General features: G+C 39.5%; 1 pseudogene; it reads left to right on the forward strand.

Moving 5' to 3' along the window:
• The first annotated feature begins 21,020 nt into the window (after positions 1–21,020).
• LOC147270937 (uncharacterized) overlaps positions 21,021–21,649 on the forward strand; it is a 78,154-nt pseudogene continuing 77,525 nt past the window's right edge.

The raw sequence follows: 21,649 nt of genomic DNA on the forward strand, positions 1-21,649 counted from the left end.
GTATTGCGACAGTGATGTAGTAAGAATTGCTAAAGATCTCAAATTGATGCGACAGTGATTCAGTAAGAATTGCTAATGAACTCAAAATGATGCTAACAGTAATGGAGTGAACATTTCGAATAACCTCAAAGTGATGCTGACCGTCATGTACTAAGAGTTGCTACGAATCTCAAAATAATGCGACAGTAATGTAGTAAAAGTTGCTACGAACCTCAAAATATTGCGACAGTGATGTCGGAAAAATTGCTAATGAACTCAAAATGATGCGAACAGTAATGTAGTGATAGTTGCTAATCAACTCAGTGATGCTTACAGTAATGTAGTAAGAGTTTCGAACAACCTCAAAGTGATGATGACAGTCATGTAGTAATGGTTGCTACGAACCTTAAAAAATGCAACAGTAAAGTAGTAAGAGTTGCTTCGAACCTCAAAATAATGAGACAGTGATGTCAGAAGAATTGGTAATGATCTCAAACTGATGGGACAATGATGTCGTAAGAATTGCTCATGAACTCAAAATGATGCTAACAGTAATGTAGTGATAGTTGCTAATTAACTCAGTGATGCTTACAGTAATGTAGTAAGTGTTTCGAACAACCTCAAAGTGATGCTGACAGTCATGTAGTAACAGTTTCTTCTAACCTCAAAATGATGCTAACAGTAATGTAGTGATAGTTGCTAATAAACTCAGTGATGCTTACAGTAATGTAGTAAGAGTTTCGAACAACCTCAAAGTGATGCTGACAGTCATGTAGTAATGGTTGCTACGAACCTTAAAAAATGAAATAGTAAAGTAGTAAGAGTTGCTAATGATCTCAATTTAATGCTACAGTGATGTCGTAAGAATTGCGAATGAACTCAAAATGATGCTAACAGTAATGTAGTGATAGTTGCTAATAAATTCAAAGTGATGCTGACAGTAATGTAGTAAGAGTTGCTACGAACCTTTAAATAAAACAACAATAATATAGTAAGAGTTGCTACGAAACTAAAAAAAATGTGACGTTGATGTCAGAAGAATTGCTAATGATCTCAAAATGATGCGACAGTGATGTAGTAAGAATTGCTAATGAACTCAAAATGATGCTAACAGTAATGGAGTGAAGGTTTCGAATAACCTCAAAGTGATGCTGACAGTCATGTAGTAAGATTTGCTACGAACCTCAAAATAATGCGACAGTGATGTCGGAAGAATTGCTAATGATCTCGAAATGATGCGACAGTGATTTAGTAAGAATTGCTAATGAACTCAAAATGATGCTGACAGTCATGTCGTGATAGTTGCTAATAAACTCAGTGATGCTTTCAGTCATGCAGTAAGAGTTTCAAACAACCTCGAAGTGATGCTGACAGTCAGGTCGTAAGTGTTGCTACTAACTTCAATTTAATGCTACAGTGATGTCGTAAGAATTGCTCATGAACTCAAAATGATGCTAACAGTAATGTAGTGATAGTTGCTAATAAACTCACAGTGATGCTGAAGGTAATTTAGTTAGAGTTGCTATGAACCTTTAAATAATGCAACACTAATGTAGTAAGAGTTGCTACGAACCTCAAAATAATGCGACAGTGATGTCAGAAGAATTGCAAAAGATCTCAAAATGATGCGACAGTAATGTAGTAAAAGTTGCTACGAACCTCAAAATATTGCGACAGTGATGTTGGAAGAATTGCTAATGAACTCAAAATGATGCGAACAGTAATGTAGTGATAATTGCTAATCAACTCAGTGATGCTTACAGTCATGTAGTAAGTGTTTCGAATAACCTCAAAGTGATGCTGACAGTCATGTAGTAAAATTTGCTACGAACCTCAAAATAATGCGACAGTGATGTCGGAAGAATTGCTATTATCTCAAAATGATGCGACAGTGATTTAGTAAGAATTGCTAATGAACTCAAAATGATGCTAACAGTAATGGAGTGAAAGTTTTGAATAACCTCAAAGTGATGCTGACAGTCATGTACTAAGAGTTGCTACAAACCTCAAAATAATGCGACGGTAATGTAGTAAAAGTTGCTTCGAACCTCAAAATAATGCGACAGTGATGTCAGAAGAATTGCTAATGATCTCAAACTGATGGGACAATTTTGTCGTAAGAATTGCTAATGAATTCAAAATGATGCTAACCGTAATGTAGTGATAGTTGCTAATAAACTCAGTGATGCTTACAGTAATGTAGTAAGAGCTTCGAACAACCTCAAAGTGATGCTGACAGTCATGTAGTAATGGTTGCTGCGAACCTTAAAAAATGAAATAGTAAAGTAGTAAGAGTTGCTAATGAACTCAATTTAATGCTACAGTAATGTCGTACGAATTGCTAATTAACTCAAAATGATGGTAACAGTAATGTAGTGATAGTTGCTAATAAATTCAAAGTGATGCTGACAGTAATGTAGTAAGAGTTGCTACGAACCTCAAAATAATGCGACAGTGATGTCAGAAGAATTGGGAATGATCTCAAACTGATGGGACAGTGATGTCGTAAGAATTGCCAATGAACTCAAAATGATGCTCACAGTAATGTATTGATAGTTGCTAATAAACTCACAGTGATGCTGAAGGTAATTTAGTAAGAGTTTCTATGAACCTTTAAATAATGCAACAGTAATGTAGTAAGAGTTGCTACGAACCTCAAAGTATTGCGACAGTAATGTTGAAAAAGTTGCTACGAACCACAAAATATTGCGACAGTGATGTAGTAAAAGTTGCTACGAACCTCAAAATATTGCGACAGTGATGTTGGAAGAATTGCTGATGAACTCAAACTGATGCTAACAGTAATGTAGTTATAGTTGCTAATCAACTCATTGATGCTTACAGTAATGGAGTGAACATTTCGAATAACCTCAAAGTGATTCTGACAGTCATGTAGTAAGAGTTGCTACGAACCTCAAAGTATTGCGACAGTGATGTAGTAAGAATTGCAAATGAACTCAAAATGATGCTAACAGTCATGTCGTGATAGTTGCTCATAAACTCAGTGATGCTTACAGTAATGTAGTAAGTGTTTCGAACAACCTCAAAGTGATGCTGACAGTCAGGTAGTAAGAGTTGCTACGAACCTCAAAATATTGCGACAGTGATGTCAGAAGAATTGCTGATGAACTCAAAATGATGCTAACAATAATGTAGTGATAGTTGCTAATTAACTCATTGATGCTTACAGTAATGTAGTAAGAGTTTCGAATAACCTCAAAGTGATGCTGACAGTCATGTAGTAACAGTTGCTTCTAACCTCAAAATGATGCTAACAGTAATGTAGTGATAGTTGCTAATAAACTCAGTGATGCTTACAGTAATGTAGTAAGAGTTTCGAACAACCTCAAAGTGATGCTGAACAGTCATGTAGTAATGGTTGCTACGAACCTTAAAAAATGAAATAGTAAAGTAGTAAGAGTTGCTAATGAACTCAATTTAATGCTACAGTGATGTCGTAAGAATTGCTAATAAACTCAAAATGATGCTAACAGTAATGTAGTGATAGTTGCTAATAAATTCAAAGTGATGCTGACAGTAATGTAGTAAGAGTTGCTACGAACTTTTAAATAAAACAACACTAATGTAGTAAGAGTTGCTACGAAACTAAAAAAAATGTGACAGTGATGTCAGAAGAATTGCTAATGATCTCAAAATGATGCGACAGTGATGTCGTAAGAATTGCTAATGAACTCAAAATGATGCTAACAGTCATGTTGTGATAGTTGCTAATAAACTCAGTGATGCTTTCAGTCATGCAGTAAGAGTTTCGAACAACCTCAAAGTGATGCTGACAGTCATGTAGAAAGAGTTAATACGAACCTAAAAATAATGCGACAGTAATGTCGTAAAAGTTGCTACGAACCTCAAAGTATTGCGACAGTGATGTCATAAGAATTGCAAATGAACTCAAAATGATGCTAACAGTCATGTCGTGATAGTTGCTAATAAACTCAGTGATGCTTTCAGTCATGCAGTAAGAGTTTCGAACAACCTCAAAGTGATGCTGACAGTCAGGTAGTAAGAGTTGCTACGAACCTCAAAATATTGCGACAGTGATGTCAGAAGAATTGCTGATGAACTCAAAATGATGCTAACAATAATGTAGTGATAGTTGCTAATTAACTCATTGATGCTTACAGTAATGTAGTAAGTGTTTCGAACAACCTCAACGTGATGCTGACAGTCATGTAGTAACAGTTGCTACGAACCTAAAAATAATGCGACAGTGATGTCAGAAGAATTGCTAAAGATCTCAAAATGATGGGACAGTGATGTCGTAAGAATTGCTAATGAACTCAAAATGATGCTAACAGTAATGGAGTGAACATTTCGAATAACCTCAAAGTGATGCTGACAGTCATGTACTAAGAGTTGCTACGAATCTCAAAATAATGCGACGGTAATGTAGTAAAAGTTGCTTCGAACCTCAAAATAATGCGACAGTGATTTCAGAAGAATTGCTAATGATCTCAAACTGATGGGACAATGATGTCGTAAGAATTGCTAATGAATTCAAAATGATGCAAACAGTAATGTAGTGATAGTTGCTAATTAACTCAGTGATGCTTCCAGTAATGTCGTAAGTGTTTCGAACAACCTCAAAGTGATGCTGACAGTCATGTAGTAAGAGTTGCTACTAACCTCAAAATATTGCGACAGTGATGTCGGAAGAATTGCAAATGAACTCAAAATGATGCTAACAGTAATGTAGTGATAGTTGCTAATTAACTCAGTGATGCTTACAGTAATGTCGTAAGTGTTTCGAACAACCTCAACGTGATGCTGACAGTCATGTAGTAACAGTTGCTACGAACCTAAAAATAATGCGACAGTGATGTCAGAAGAATTGCTGAAGATCTCAAAATGATGGGACAGTGATGTCGTAAGAATTGCTAATGAACTCAAAATGATGCTAACAGTAATGGAGTGAACATTTCGAATAACCTCAAAGTGATGCTGACAGTCATGTACTAAGAGTTGCTACGAATCTCAAAATAATGCGACGGTAATGTAGTAAAAGTTGCTTCGAACCTCAAAATAATGCGACAGTGATTTCAGAAGAATTGCTAATGATCTCAAACTGATGGGACAATGATGTCGTAAGAATTGCTAATGAATTCAAAATGATGCAAACAGTAATGTAGTGATAGTTGCTAATTAACTCAGTGATGCTTCCAGTAATGTCGTAAGTTTTTCGAACAACCTCAAAGTGATGCTGACAGTCATGTAGTCACAGTTGCTTCTAACCTCAAAATGATGCTAACAGTAATGTAGTGATAGTTGCTAATAAACTCAGTGATGCTTACAGTAATGTAGTAAGAGTTTCGAACAACCTCAAAGTGATGCTGACAGTCATGTCGTAATGGTTGCTCTAAACCTTAAAAAATGAAATAGTAAAGTAGTAAGAGTTGCTAATGAACTCAATTTAATGCTACAGTTATGTCGTAAGAATTGCTAATTAACTCAAAATGATGCTAACAGTAATGTAGTGATAGTTGCTAATAAATTCAAAGTGATGCTGACAGTAATGTAGTAAGAGTTGCTACGAACCTTGAAATAATGCAAAAGTAAAAAAGTGAGAGTTGCTTCGAACCTCAAAATAATGCGACAGTGATGTCAGAAGAATTGGTAATGATCTCAAACTGAGGGGACAGTGATGTCGTAAGAATTGCCAATGAACTCAAAATGATGCTAACAGTAATGGAGTGAAAGTTTCGAATAACCTCAAAGTGATGCTGACAGTCATGTAGTAAGATTTGCTACGAACCTCAAAATAATGCGACAGTGATGTCGGAAGAATTGCTAATGATCTCAAAATGATGCGACAGTGATGTAGTAAGAATTGCTAATGAACATAAAATGATTCTAACAGTAATGGAGTGAAAAGTTCGAATAACCTCAAAGTGATGCTGACAGTCATGTCGTAAGAGTTGCTACGAACCTCAAAATATTGCGACAGTGATGTCGTAAGAATTGCTAAGGAACTCAAAATTATGCTAAAAGTAATGTAGTGATAGTTGCATATCAACTCAGTGATGCTTTCAGTCATGTAGTAAGAGTTGCTACGAATCTCAAAATAATGCGACAGTAATGTAGTAAAAGTTGCTACGAACCTCAAAATAATGCTACAGTGATGTCAGAAGAATTGCTGAAGATCTCAAAATGATGCGACAGTGATTTAGTAAGAATTGCTAATGAACTCAAAATGATGCTAATAGTAATGGAGTGAACGTTTTGAATAACCTCAAAGTGATGCTGACAGTCATGTAGTAAGATTTGCTACGAACCTCAAAATAATGCGACAGTGATGTAGTAAAAGTTGCTACGAACCTCAAAATAATGCTACAGTGATGTCAGAAGAATTGCTAAAGATCTCAAAATGATGCGACAGTGATTTAGTAAGAATTGCTAATGAACTCAAAATGATGCTAATAGTAATGGAGTGAACGTTTTGAATAACCTCAAAGTGATGCTGACAGTCATGTAGTAAGATTTGCTACGAACCTCAAAATATTGCGACAGTGATGTCGGAAGAATTGCTAATGATCTCAAAATGATGCGACAGTGATTTAGTAAGAATTGCTAATGAACTCAAAATGATGCTAACAGTAATGGAGTGAAAGTTTCGAATAACCTCAAAGTGATGCTGACAGTCATGTAGTAAGTGTTGCCACAAACCTCAAAATATTGCGACAGTGATGTCGGAAGAATTGATAATGATCTCAAAATGATGCTAAAATTAATGGAGTGAACGTTTCGAATAACATTAAAAGTGATGCTGACAGTCATGTACTAAGAGTTGTTACGAACCTCAAAATAATGCGACAGTCATGTCGGAAGAATTGCTATTGAACTCAAAACGATGCTTACAGTAACGTAGTGATAGTTGCTAATAAACTCAGTGATGCTTACAGTAATGTAGTAAGTGTTTCGAACAACCTCAAAGTGATGCTGACAGTCATGTAGTAAGAGTTGCTATTAACCTCAAAATGATGCTAACAGTCATGTAGTGATAGTTGCTAATGAAGTCAAAATAATGCTGACAGTAATGTAGTAAGTGTTTCAAACCACCTCAAAGTGATTATGACAGTCATGTAGTAAGGGTTGCTACGAACCTTAAAATAATGCAACAGTAAAGTAGTAAGAGTTGCTTTGAACCTAAAAATAATGCGACAGTGATGTCAAAAGAATTGTTAATGATCTCAAACTGATGGGACAGTGATGTCGTAAGAATTGCTAATGAACTCAAAATGATGCTAACAGTAATGTAGTGATATTTGCTTTAAACTCAGTGATGCTAACAGTAATATAGTCAGAGTTTCGAACAACCTCAAAGTGATGCTGACAGTCATGTAGTAAGAGTTGCTACTAGCCTCAATTTAATGCTACAGTGATGTCGTAAGAATTGCTAATGAACTCAAAATGGTGCTAACAGTAATGTAGTGATAGTTGCTAATCAACTCAGTGATGCTTACAGTAATGTAGTAAGTGTTTCGAACAACCTCAAAGTGATGCTGACAGTAATGTAGTAAGAGTTGCTACTAACCTCAATTCAATGCTACAGTGATGTCTATGAATTGCAAATCAACTCAAAATGATGCTAACAGTAATGTAGTGATAGTTGCTAATAAACTCGAAGTGATGCCGACAGTAATGTAGTAAAAGTTGCTACGAACATCAAAATAATGCGACAGTGATGTCAGAAGAAATGCTAATGATCTCAAAATGATGTGACAGTGATGTAGGAAGAATTGCTAATTAACTCATAATGATGCTAACAGTAATGGAGTGAAAGTTTCGAAAAACCTAAAAGTGATGCTGACAGTCATGTGGTTTGAGTGGCGAGTAAATTAAAAATGATCCTGACAGTGATGTCGTAAGAATTGCTATTGACCTCAAAACGATGCTAACAGTAACGTAATGATAGGTACAAATAAACTCAGTGATGCTTACAGTAACGTAGTAAGTGTTTTGAACAACCTCAAAGTGATGCTGACAGTCATGTAGTAAGAGTTCCTACTAACCTCAAAATAATGCGACAGTGATGTCGTAAGAATTGCTAAAAAACTCAAAATGATGCTAACGGTAATGTAGTGATAGTTGCTAATAAACTCAAAGTGATGCTGACAGTAATGTAGTAAGAGTTGCTACGAACCTTTAAATAATGCAACAATAATGTAGTAAGAGTTGCTATGAACCTCAAAATAATGCGAGAGTAATGTAGTAAAAGTTGCTACGAACCTAAAAATATTGAGACAGTGATGTCAGAAGAATTGCTAAAGATCTCAAAATGATGCGACAGTGATTTAGTAAGAATTGCTCATGAACTCAAAATGATGCTAACAGTAATGGAGTGAACGTTTCCAATAACCTCAAAGTGATGCTGAAAGTCATGTACTAAGAGTTGCTACGAACCTCAAAATAATGCGACAGTAATGCATTAAAAGTTGCAACGAACCTCAAAATATTGCGACAGTGATGACGGAAGAATTGCTAATAAACTCAAAATGATGCTAACAGTAATGCAGTGAGTTGCTACGAACCTTTTAATAATGCAAAAATAATGTAGTAAGAGTTGCTACGAACATCAAAATAATGCGAAAGTGATGTCGGAAGAATTGCTAATGATCTCAAAATGATGCGACAGTGATGTATTAAGAATTGCTAATGAACTCAAAATGATGCTAACAACAAAGGAGTGAAAGTTTCGAATAACCTCAAAGTGATGCTGACAGTCATGTAGTAAGAGTTGCTACTAACCTCAATTTAATGCTACAGTGATGTGGTGAGAGTTGATAGTAATTTCAAAATCACGCTAAAGTGATGTAATGAGAGTTGCTACATACCTAAGAAATGATGCTAAAGTTATGTGGTGAGAGTTGCTACTTACCTAATAAATGATGCTACAGTGATGTGGTGAGAGTTGCTACGAACCTCAAAATGATGCTACAGTAATGTCGTGAGAGTTGCTACGATCCTCAAAATGATGCTAAAGTGATGTAATGAGAGTTGCGACAAACCTAAGAAGTGATGCGACAGTGATGTCGTGAGAGTTGCTATTTACCAAAGAAATGATGCTACAGTGATGTGGTGAGAGTTGCTACGAACTTAAAAATGATGCTACAGTGAAGTAATGAGAGTTGCTACTTACCTAAGAAATGATGCTACAGTGATGTTGTGAGAGTTGCTACGAATCTCAAAATGATGCGACAGTAATATCGTGAGAGTTGCGACTATCCTCAAAATGATGCGACAATGATGTAGTGAGAGTTGCTACGATCCTCAAAATGATTCTACAGTGATGTTATGACAGTTGCCACTAACCTAAGAAATTATGCTGACAGTGTTGTGGTGAGAGTTGATAGTAATTTCAAAATCATGCTAAAGCGATGTCATGAGAGTTGCTTCTAACCAAACAAATTATGCTACAGTGATGTAATGAGAGTTTCTTCTAACCTAAGAAATGATGATACTGTAATGTAGTGAGAGTTGCTTCAAACCTCAAAATGATGCTAAAGTCATATAGTGAGACTTGCTCCTACCAGTACTTTAAAATGATGCTGACAGTGATGTGGTGAAAGTTTCTACTAAGCTCAAAATGATGCTGACAGTAATGTAGTGAGAGTTGCTACTAATTTCAATATGATGCTAAGGTGATGTAATGAGAGTTGCTACGAACCTACGAAATGACGCTACAGTGATGGAGGGAGAGTTGCTACTAACCTAAGAAATAATGCTACAGTAATGTAGTGAGAGTTGCTACTAATTTCAAAATGATGCGAAAGTGATGTAATGAGAGTTGCTACTAACCTAAGAAATGATGCTACAGTGATGTGGTGAGAGTTGCTACGATGCTCAAAATGATGCTACAGTCATGTAGTTAGAGTTGCTACTAACCTCAAAATGATGCTGAAAGTGATGTGGTGCGAGTTGCTAAAAACCTAAAAATGATGCTGACAGTAATGTAGTGAGAGTTGCTACTTTCCTCAAAATGATGCTAAAGTGATGTAATGAGAGTTGCGAAAAACCAAAGAAATGATGCCACAGTAATGTAGTGAGAGTTGCGACGAAACTCAAAATGATGCTTACAGTGATGTGGTGAGAGTTGCGACTCATCTCAAAATGATGTAAAGGTGATGTAATGAGAGTTGCTGCTAACCTAAGAAATAATGCTACAGTGATGTGATGAGAGTTGCTACGATGCTCAAAATGATGACACAGTCATGTAGTGAGAGTTGCAACTAACCTAAGAAATGATGCTACAGTGATGTGGTGAGAGTTGCTACAAACCTCAAAATGATGCTACAGTCATGTAGTGAGAGTTGCTCCAAACCTCAAAATGATGCTTACGTTGATTTCGTCAGAGTTGCTACGAACTTCAAAATGATGCTAAGGTGATGTAATGAGAGTTGCTACGAACGTAAGAAATGACGCTACAGTGATGTAGGGAGAGTTGCTACTCATCTCAAAATGATGCGAAAGTGATGTTATGAGAGTTGCTACTAACCTAAGAAATGATGCTACAGTCATGTGGTGAGAGTTGCTACTAACCTAAGAAATGATGCTACAGTCATGTAGTGAGAGTTGCTACTATGCTCAAAATGATGCTGACAGTAATGTAGTGAGAGTTGCTACTAATTTCAAAATGATGCTGACAGTAATGTAGTGAGAGTTGCTACTAATTTCAAAATGATGCGAAAGTGATGTCATGAGAGTTGTACCTAACCTAAGTAATGATGCTACAGTGATGTGGTGAGAGTTCCTACTATGCTCAAAATGATGCTACAGTCATGTAGTGAGAGTTGCTACAAACCTCAAAATGACGCTGACAGTCATGGAGTGAGAGTTGCTACTAACCTAAGAAATGATGCTACAGGGATGTGGTGAGAGTTGCTAGTATGCTCAAAATGATGCTGACAGTAATGTAGTGAGAGTTGCTACGAACCTCAAAATGATGCGTACGTGATGTAATGACAGTTTCTTCTTACCTAAGAAATGATGCTACTGTAATGTAGTGAGAGTTGCTTCAAACCTCAAAATGATGCTAAAGTCATATAGTGAGACTTGCTCCTACCAGTACTTTAAAATGATGCTGACAGTGATGTGGTGAAAGTTTCTACTAAGCTCAAAATGATGCTGACAGTGATGTGGTGAGGGTTGCTACTATGCTCAAAATGATGCTACAGTCATGTAGTGAGAGTTGCTACTAACCTCAAAATGATGCTGGCAGTCATGTAGTGAGAGTTGCTAAAAACCTCAAAATGATGCTCACATTAATGTCGTCAGAGTTGCTACGAACTTCAAAATGATGCCAAAGTAATGTAATGAGAGTTGCTACGAACCTAAGAAATGACGCTACAGTGATGTATGGAGAGTTGCTACTCATCTCAAAATGACAAGAAAGTGATGTAATGAGAGTTGCTACTAACCTAAGAAATGATGCTACAGTGATGTGGTGAGAGTTGCTACTATGCTCAAAATGATGCTGACAGTAATGTAGTGAGAGTTGCTACTAATTTCAATATGATGCTAAGGTGATGTAATGAGAGTTGCTACGAATCTACGAAATGACGCTACAGTGATGGAGGGAGAGTTGCTACTAACCCAAGAAATAATGCTACAGTAATGTCGTGAGAGTTGCTACTAATTTCAAAATGATGCGAAAGTGATGTAATGTGAGTTGCTATTAACCTAAGAAATGATGCTACAGTGATGTTGGGAGAGTTGCTACTCATCTCAAAATGATGAGAAAGTGATGTAATGACAGTTGCTACTATACTCAAAATGATGCCACAGTGATGTGGTGAGAGTTGCGACTCATCTCAAAATTATTCTAAAGTGATGTAATGAGAGTTGCGAAAAACATAAGAAATAAGGCTACAGTGATGTGGTGACAGTTGCTACTATGCTCAAAATGATGCTACAGTCATGTAGTGAGAGTTGCTACTAATTTCAAAATGATGTTAAAGTGATGAAATGAGAGTTGCTACTAACCTAAGAAATAATGCTACAGTAATGTAGTGAGAGTTGCTAATAATTTCAAAATGATGCGAAAGTGATGTAATGAGAGTTGCTACTAACCAAAAAAATGATGCTACAGTGATGTGGTGAGAGTTGCTACGATGCTCAAAATGATGCTACAGTCATGTCGTGAGAGTTGCTTCAAACCTCAAAATGATGCTAAAGTCATATAGTGAGACTTGCTCCTACCAGTACTTTAAAATGATGTTGACAGTAATGTAGTGAGAGTTGCTACTAATTTCAAAATGATGCTAAAGTGATGTAATGAGAGTTGCTACTCATCTCAAAATGATGCTACAGTCATGAAGTGAGAATTGCTACAAACCTCAAAATGATGCTGACAGTCATGTAGTGAGAATTGCTACTAACCTCAAAATGATGCTTACATTGATGTCGTCAGAGTTGCTACTAATTTCAAAATGATGCGAAAGTGATGTGGTGAGAGTTGCTACAAACCTAAGAAATGATGCCACAGTAATGTAGTGAGAGTTGCTACTAAACTCAAAATGATGCTTACAGTGATGTGGTGAGAGCAACGACTCATCTCAAAATGATGCTAAAGTGATATAATGACAGTTGCTACTAACCTAACAAATAATGCTACAGTGATGTGGTGAGAGTTGCTACTATGCTCAAAATAATGCTGACAGTAATGTAGTGAGAGTTGCTACTAATTTCAAAATGATGCGAAAGTGATGTAATGAGAGTTGCTACTAACCTAAGAAATAATGCTACAGTGATGTAGTGAGAGTTGCTTATAATTTCAAAATGATGCGAAAGTGATGTAATGAGAGTTTCTACTAACCAAAGAAATGATGCTACAGTGATGTGGTGAGAGTTGCTACGAACCTCAAAATGATGCTGAAAATCATGTAATGAGAGTTTCTACTAACCTCAAAATGATGCTAAAGTGATGTAATGAGAGTTTCTACAAACCTCAAAATGATGCTGACAGTCATGTAGTGAGAGTTGCTACTATCCTCAAAATGATGCTTTCAGTGATGTGGTGAGAGTTGCTACTAATTTCAAAATGATGCGAAAGTGATGAAATGAGAGTTGCTACTCTCATCTCAAAAGTATTCTAAAGTGATGAAATGAGAGTTGCTATTAGCATAATAAATACGGCTCCAGTGATGTGGTGACAGTTGCTACTATGCTCAAAATGATGCTGACAGTAATGTAGTGAGAGTTGCTACTAATTTCAAAATGATGCCAAAGTGATGTAATGAGAGTTGTTACTCATCTCAAAATGATGCTAACAGTCTTGTGAGCTTCATCAAGACCCAGGCCACTATTTGGGGTCATGCATCATTGTTGCTGACCAATGGTCCAACTTCATCAGTCAGTCAGTCAGAGACATTAGCATTTGTCAGCCTGGCCTGCTGCCAAAGACTAACTCTGCTTTAGTTGATTTACCTGTGCAGCCATGTCACGCTCCTCTCGGCCACCTCCACGGTCAGACGCCAGGTTAAACCAGCCAATGGCGTAAGAATCACTCTCAGAATCTGAAGCGCTCGTAGCTGCAGGGTTTTTCCACACAGCTTCTGTTGAGAGACAAAGTCCATCGCTTGATTAACTCTCACCAACAGAAATGTGCAGTTTTCCACTCAGGACAGCTGCTGCATGCTGCTGTTTGTAAAAAGAAGGTCCAGTGGATCCGTTCAGTTCTACATTATTCAGCAGAGAGATGTCACCATTGAATAATGACCATATTTCCTACAATTATAGCTCAACCACAGAGGGACCAGGCTACTAGAATGACCTCTGTTTACTAGAAGTGCTTCTCCTATGGTGGTGAACTCCTCAGCTGTCAGTGGAGTCAAATCTGTCTTAGAGAGGCCAGAGGTTCCCACACTGGTTCCCTCTCATCATGCAGCCCTGACAGCTGTGTGTGCTGTTCCAGCGTGTTGGCACCTCACTGATGAGTTTCAGGGTTGGCCCTCCCATCTGTTGCTGCACCTGAGCCAGCTTCTCCTTGGCTGTAGTGCTGATCTGAAGGATGTGACAGTGTTCCTGGCTTTGTGTCTGATGATGGAAGTGGGGATCTGATCACAGGATTTTCTGACTCCTAGATTCAGACGATGTGCAGTGCAGACTGAGTGGTGAATTTGGAGCTGTCTAGTGGATGCTGTCATGTTTGGTGCTGCATCGCTCACAAGACACTTGACTTTGTTGGTGATGGCCCAGTCCTCCATCAGGCCTCTTTGGACTGGGGCCAAACTGTCAGCAGGGTGACTTTGTGGAAAGTCTTGCACTCCCAACACATTCATTCTCACGAATGCAGTGACAGGTCAGAGCCAAGGGAGCCTCCATGTCCACAGATGTCCACACGGCAGCTGGACTTCCTTTTTCACTCCTTCCCGTTCCTCCTGGTACTTTTTGGCCACCGTTTGTTTGATGGTCTGAAAATGACACCCAGAGTAAATCAATACATTGAAATTAAAGAAGAAATAAACTGGAGATATCAACTACTGCTTTAGATCATTTCCACACAAACCTTTCTGGTTGGCAAACATATGAGGCTCAAGGACCTGAACCAGTTTCCTGAACCCTTCCCTCTCAACAGTGCTGAGGGGCTGGCAGTCCTTCAGGATGAAATTCAGCAGAGCCTCATCCAGCATCTGCTTCCTGGAAGCTGGATGGTTAAAGATGAAGGAGAGAAGAAATGAATAGGAATTAATGATCAATGAAGCAACTGTGAGTCAGTTGGAGAGTGGCTGTATACCTGAGTTCATCCTGGTGGATCTGGGACTTCATTCTCATGCCTGGCCCCATCATGGCTCAACACTGAAGAGGTGCTTTTGTTGAGATGAGACGCTTCTGTCCAACAAATGCGACATTCAACCTGCAGAAAAGAACATGAGTGCTCAGCTAAAAGTTCCTTTCTTCATGGTGACTGGTGTTTCTTAGTCTGAGACCACCAGGTTTCCAATGAGGTGTATCGGATACGTTGTTGTGTGCCGCTGAAATCCGTCCAATTCCGGCGTTGTTTCCTCATGAAATATGTTTGCCTTAAAGCTCATTAAAGTGTTGAACCACAATATCGTTCACCATAACTGAGTCAACTTCAAGATAACCTACTTCTACATTCCAGTCCCGGCTGCTCCTGTTCTGCTGCAGTCCAGAAAACAACAACCCGATACAATTGGCGCTCCTTCCCACAGCTCCGGCCCGGATCCGCATGGTTCCGCTGACTGACTGGGAGACGCGCTCCCTCCAGGGTGGCACAGCCCGATGGGGGTCCTTATCTGGCACGGGGGCGTAAAACAGGTGCGACTGGAAAGCCTGGTTTATTCTGCGTCGAGGGAACGCGTTGCTCTGCAATACACCGCCAAGCCGCTAGGGGGTGTGGCTTTGTCTTTGTATTGTTTACGGGGCTCTTGTCGGATTCCTTGGTTTTCTTCCGGTCACAAACAACAATTGTTGGCCAATAACACAAAAAACTCATGGAAACTTAACTGAGAGTGATTCTCAACATTTAATCAGCTTGCAAAACAAACTAGATGATATCTACAGACTGAAGGCTGAGGGGGCTTTTGTGAGAAGTAGAAGAAGATGGCTCGAGGAAGGGGAGCAGAATACTGCTTATTTCTTTCGTCTTGAGAAATTTCATGCCAAAAATAACTCAATACAAAAACTAAACGTCGGTGGGAGCATTACAGGTGACCCTACAACAATCGCTAAATATTGTTCAGATTTTTATTCTAAATTACACGACTCAAAATATTGTGAAGATTCTACCTGTCCATTTCTGGGGTCTCTCACAGAAACAAAGTCAATTGACTTTGATTTAAAGGAATCCTGTGACAAACCGCTAACACTACTGGAAGTTACATCTGCTGTTGATCATCTCAAGCTTAACAAAGCTCCAGGCACAGATGGCATTACTTCTGAATTTTATAAAGCATTTTCCAAACAGCTTGCGCCCTTTCCTCCTTGGCCTCTTCTCAGAATGTATAGACAATGAATCCTTTCCTCCTACTTTAACCCAAGGCCTTATAACTCTAATACCAAAACCAAAGAAAGATATACTCCTGATCGACAACTGGCGCCCAATTTGTCTACCTAATAACGATTACAAAATATTTGCACTGATTTTTGCTGAAAGAATTAAATCTGTTTTAGACTACATAATAGATGAGACACAATCCGGCTTCATGAGAAATAGACATATTGCCAACAATGTCAGATTAGTACTTGATTTAATAGATTATTCTGATTTCATCCTTGATGAAAGTTTCATTCTTTTTTTAGACTTTTACAAGGCTTTCGATACAATCGAACACAAATTCATGTTCCACGCTCTAGAAAAATTTGGTTTTGGGACATATTTCAGTAGGGCCATTAAAACAATGTATACAAAAGGAAACTGCTCAATACATAGTACATAGTACATGCTGGTACTTCTCCTCGTTTCTTCCTCAAAGGTGGTGTCAGGCAGGGATGCCCTACATCACCTTATCTATTTTTGCTTTGTACGCATCTACTCACTGACTCCTTAAAGCTTAGTCCAATAAAGGGTATCTCAATAGCGAACAACGAAATTATCATCAGCCAGCTGGCTGATGATACGACCTTCTTTCTAAAAGATAGCTCTCAGATAGCCTTAGCTATTGATTTAATAAATACTTTCTCTCTTGCATCTGGCCTTCGCTTGAACTTAAAAAAATGTGAATTGCTTGCTCTTAAACCCTGTAATGTCCATTCTATATGCAGTATACCTATAAAAGACTCTATTACTTACTTAGGAATTGTCATTACTAAGGATAGGAGAGCCAGATGCATTTTAAACTATAATTCAATTATTGACAAAACCCAGAAAAAACTGAATCAGTGGCTGCAGAGAGATTTGTCACTGAGGGGCAGAATCTTATGAACCAAAGCCGAGGGAATATCCCGCCTCACATACGCAGCTTTATGTCTTGATGTCAATAAAAAGGTCTCAGGAGAGATTGACAAAATGTTATTTAACTTTGTATGGAAAAACCAAACTCATTACATAAAAAAATCAGTAATAATGAACTCATATGAAAAAGGTGGCCTCAATTTCTTTGACTTTCACACTTTAAATAATACGTTCAAAATAAATTGGCTAAAACAATTCTTCAAGAAACCTTCCTCTATCTGGAACTTCATGCCTAACTTTATTTTTTCTGAAATAGGAGGCCTTAATTTCCTTTTATTGTGTAACTATAACATTGAAAAAATCCCCTTAAAACTATCCTACTTTCATAGACGGATGCTTCTTTCCTGGTCACTAATTTACAAACATAATTTTCCCCCCCATAGATACTATATATGGAATAATAAAGACATCTTATATGGAAACAAATCCCTATTTTATTCACATTGGTTTTCTCACAATATACTTATGGTACATCAGTTTTTTCATTCACATGGTTCATTACTTAGTTATCAAGAATTTACCCAAAAATATAATATCTCAATCCCTGTTAATGAATTCAACATAGTTATAAAATCAATCCCTGCCGGAGTCATCATGTTATTTAAAAATACAATATTTCAAAATCAATCTCTTTTACCCCTTGATCCTACCAAACTGGAAGTTGGTCAAATTTGTTTCTCTCCCTCTCGCAGTAGTCATCGTAATATTTGCTCATTATTCCAAAAAGAAGTTGTATCTATCCCTTGTGTAATATCCTATTGGAACAACTTTGTTAATAACCTTGACTGGAAAAAAATTTGGAACTTACCTGCTAAATATGTAATTAATAACAAGATAAAGGAAGTATCTTTCAAAATAATCCATCAAATTTACCCTTCTAAAGTCTTTCTCTCACAACGTTTTAAAAAAGATATTGATACTAATTGTTCTTTCTGTGTAGATCACCCAGAAGATGTTTTTCATTTATTCTGGTCCTGCCCTTTCTCTTCAGAATTTTGGAAAGATATTTGTAACCTGTTATTTTTTTCTATTGAGCCTCATCTTTCCCTTTGTTTTGAACATATATTGTTTGGTTTCACCAACTTTCAATCTACTAATGGATCTAAATTTTATGTTATTAATCTTATAATTCTCTTAGCAAAATGGCACATCCACAAATGTCGTTATACAAACAAAAAACCACTTTTCCTCATTTTTAAAAATGAAACCAAGCAATACATTAAATCCATCCAAAAATCGAACAATACCAAAGCTGTGAAAACCCTAAATCTGTGTACTCTTTTCAATGTTTTTGTTTAACAAATGCTCTGTGTATAATTTGCCTCTGTATGTCCATAACCCCCTGGCTGCATTTGTTTCTCTATAAAATAATAAAAAAGAAAAGAAAAAAAAAAAAGGTCCTGAATCAGTCACGTGGTCACTGACGGCTGGCGAGGCTTCGGACGTCACCACTTACGTCATCAACACGCGCTTCTCAAGAAGAAGAAGCGGGAGGTTTTCGTTTTCAAACAACCAGGAAAGAAGGAGAAGTCCGTGAACCCCCGGCCTCGGTCTTTGTCTCCTGAAGGCTGAGTGGCGCCGGTAGAACCTCAACATGTGCGCCGCGCAGCTGCTGCGGGTGTCGGTCCAGGAGCGGATCCTCGCCGCCGCTGAAGACTTCCTGCTGCAGCTGGGAGAAGGAGACTCAGCGGCTGGAGTCCCGGTGCTGAGAGCGCTGCTCACCGAGCGGCTGGCGGCGGCCGCGGAGCAGATCGTGGCTCTGCTGGAGGAAACCGTGGCGGAGTACGAGCGGGAGAACCGCCGGCAGAGGTTGCTGCTCGATGCCGTGCTGAAGCCCCGAGTCAGGCTGGACAGAGCAGGTGAGTCCCCCCACACTGACCAGGAGAACTGAGAGACCGCACTCCTGCCAGCAAGTGTCTCTGGTCTGGTTGTGTCCGTAATCCGGGTCATTGTGTTCAGACCGTCTGAGCCGGAGTGGAACAACGTAGAAGTGTTTCATAGTTGACGGCTATTCGGTGTTGGTGGAGCCGTTAAACCTCCAAAGGCCCGGGACGCGCTGGGCGCCATCTTGGCTGCGTCCCGCCCAACAAGTAGGTGGCGCTGTTTGGTTTCCTGGGGTCAGTTCGAACTTGGTTCAGCTCCAACCCAAACTGTCACTGTCAGGATTGTTGTGTCAGAAAGAGGTGGAGGAGAGGAATCAGTGATGGAGACTCAGGTATGGATGGAGAACCTCTTGATTCACAGCAGCCCTGCTAACAACACAGTCAGAGATGTCTTCCAACGAGACAGAACACAGCTTTACACTGAAGACAGGCTGTGTGTGTGTGTGTGTGTGTGTGTGTCTCCTCTTTTTATCTGGTGGTTGACATGTTGAGCATCAGTACAGGTCACCTCTGGTTCTAGTATTTGTGAATATTCTCAGTTTTCCAGGTCATCCTAATTCTCAAGCCAGGCAGCTGGACTCTCCTCTTGTAAGTGAAGACGTTTGACCTCTCATCCAAGAAGCTCCTTCAGTTCTAAAATTCAGTGGAAGTATCAGGAACAGAACCACCCCAGGGGGTGGAGGCAAAAACAAGTGGTGGTCAGGCCAGAACGAGAGGCTCATCAGGTGGAGATGTGAGTCCTTGGCCTCAGTTCTGGGTCGTTACCCTCCCAGCCCTCTTGGGGGGTCGTTCAGGTCACCTGAATGAAGGCGTGAAGGCTGGCTGCACCTCCTGGGGAGGGTCTGAGGACGGCATTGTAGGTGGGTGCCAGGTGGTGTCTGAGGCTGAGGTTTTCTGTCTCGTGGTGTTGTTGGGCTTAAAGTGCACAGGGATCTGATGTGTGTTAAAGATCCTTCTGAGTTTCTCTGAAACTCCTGCCACATATGGTCATGGGGGGGGGGGGGGGGGCTCAGACACCATTTATGACCCCCCCACAATGCCATCTCTAGATCCACTGAGCTTTCACGCCTTCATTCAGGTGACCTGAACGACCCTTTTTCCATGCCCCTGGGGTGGTTCTCTACCTGAGACTTCCCACTGAATTTTAGAACTGAAGCAGCTTCTTGGATGAGAGGCGTCTTCACTTACAAGAGGAGAGTCCAGTTTCTGGTTTGATCATCTTTTGAGAACTCTGGTTCTAGGGACTGAACTCTCATTCTCCTACAGGGTCTCATTCTAGAAATGAACATTCTGACTAGCAGATGTGATCATGAATGGACAAAACCATTCAGCAGAGGGGACCTATGACCTTTGACCTGGGTGACCCAACGTTGATCCAAGCATCTGAAGCCAGCGTTTCTGTTCCCAGTTTGCTGACTGGTCGTCAGTAGCAGGACGTCTCTTTTCATTGAGTTGATTTCTGTTTCTGTCTGTTGCTCCGCTGTTTCAGAGTCACATGAAGAGATTTCTGATGTTGCTGTTTGTGTCCTGCAGATGTGGAGCAGCTGCTGGTGATTAAAGAAGAGGTCCCCCCTGAGCTGCAGGACCCAGAGCCCCCCCACATTAAAGAGGAGAGGGAGGAGCTCTGGACCAGTGTGGAGGGAGCACAGCTTCAAGGGCAGGAGGAGGCTGATATCACCACGTTCCCCTTCACTCTGATCCCTGTGAAGAGTGAAGGGGACGAAGAGAAACCTCAGTTCCCACAGCTTCATCAGAGTCTAACTGAGGAGAACTTGAAAGAAGAGTCTCTGAGCAGCATCCCAGTTCATCCTCTGAAAACAGAAGCTGATGAAGAAGAGAGTGGAGGACCAGAACCAGAACCTGCCAGCAAGGTAGATCCAGATCCACTTGTACAACCCCACACTGAAGACCAGATGTCAGACTCTTCTAAAGCTGAAACTGAAGTCAGTGAGGATGATTGGGTCAGACCTGATAACACGGCCTCCTCTGAGCACAAGGAACCCCTGGGCTCAAGGAGGAATTTGCTTCAGAAACTGAGCCCAGGACAAGAAGTGACTCATTGCAGCTCAAAAGAGCAAAAAGTAAAGACTGAAAGAGAATCAGAGATCACCAGGAACGTGAATTTTGGTCCTTCTGAATCTGAGACAGAAGTCAGTGAGGATGAGCGTCCTTTTAGGTGCTCAACATGCAGTAAAGGTTTTAGATATAGAAGTGGTTTAGGTACACACATGAGAACACACACTGGGGAGAAACCGTTCCCCTGCTCAATTTGTGGCAAAAGGTTTTCAGAAAAGGTATGTATGAAAAGACACATGAGAACACACACTGGAGAGAAACCGTTCCCCTGCTCAGTTTGTGGCAAAAGTTTTTCAGTAAAGGGAAGTCTGAAAAATCACATGAGAACACACACTGGGGAGAAACCATTTCCCTGCTCAGTTTGTGGCAAAAGTTTTTCAGTAAAGGGAAGTCTGAAAAATCACATGAGAACACACACTGGGGAGAAACCATTTCCCTGCTCAGTTTGTGGCAAAAGTTTTTCAGTAAAGGGAAGTCTGAAAAAACACATGAGAACACACACTGGGGAGAAACCATTCCCCTGCTCAGTTTGTGGCAAAAAGTTTTCAGAAAAGGGGTGTCTGAAAAAACACATGAGAACACACACTGGGGAGAAACCATTCCCCTGCTCAGTTTGTGGCACAAGATTGTCAAATAAGGCAAATCTAGAATCACACATGAGAACACACACTGGGGAGAAACCATTGCCCTGCTCAGTTTGTGGCAAAAAATTCTCAGTTAAGGCAAGTCTTGAAAGACACATGAGAACCCATACTGGGGGGAAAACACTTTGCCATGCTGT

Source organism: Aulostomus chinensis, chromosome 1, assembly GCF_037954235.1.
Source record: "Aulostomus chinensis isolate RoL2024-O1b breed Wild chromosome 1, RoL_Achi_v1.0, whole genome shotgun sequence".
Lineage (NCBI taxonomy): Eukaryota > Metazoa > Chordata > Actinopteri > Syngnathiformes > Aulostomidae > Aulostomus > Aulostomus chinensis.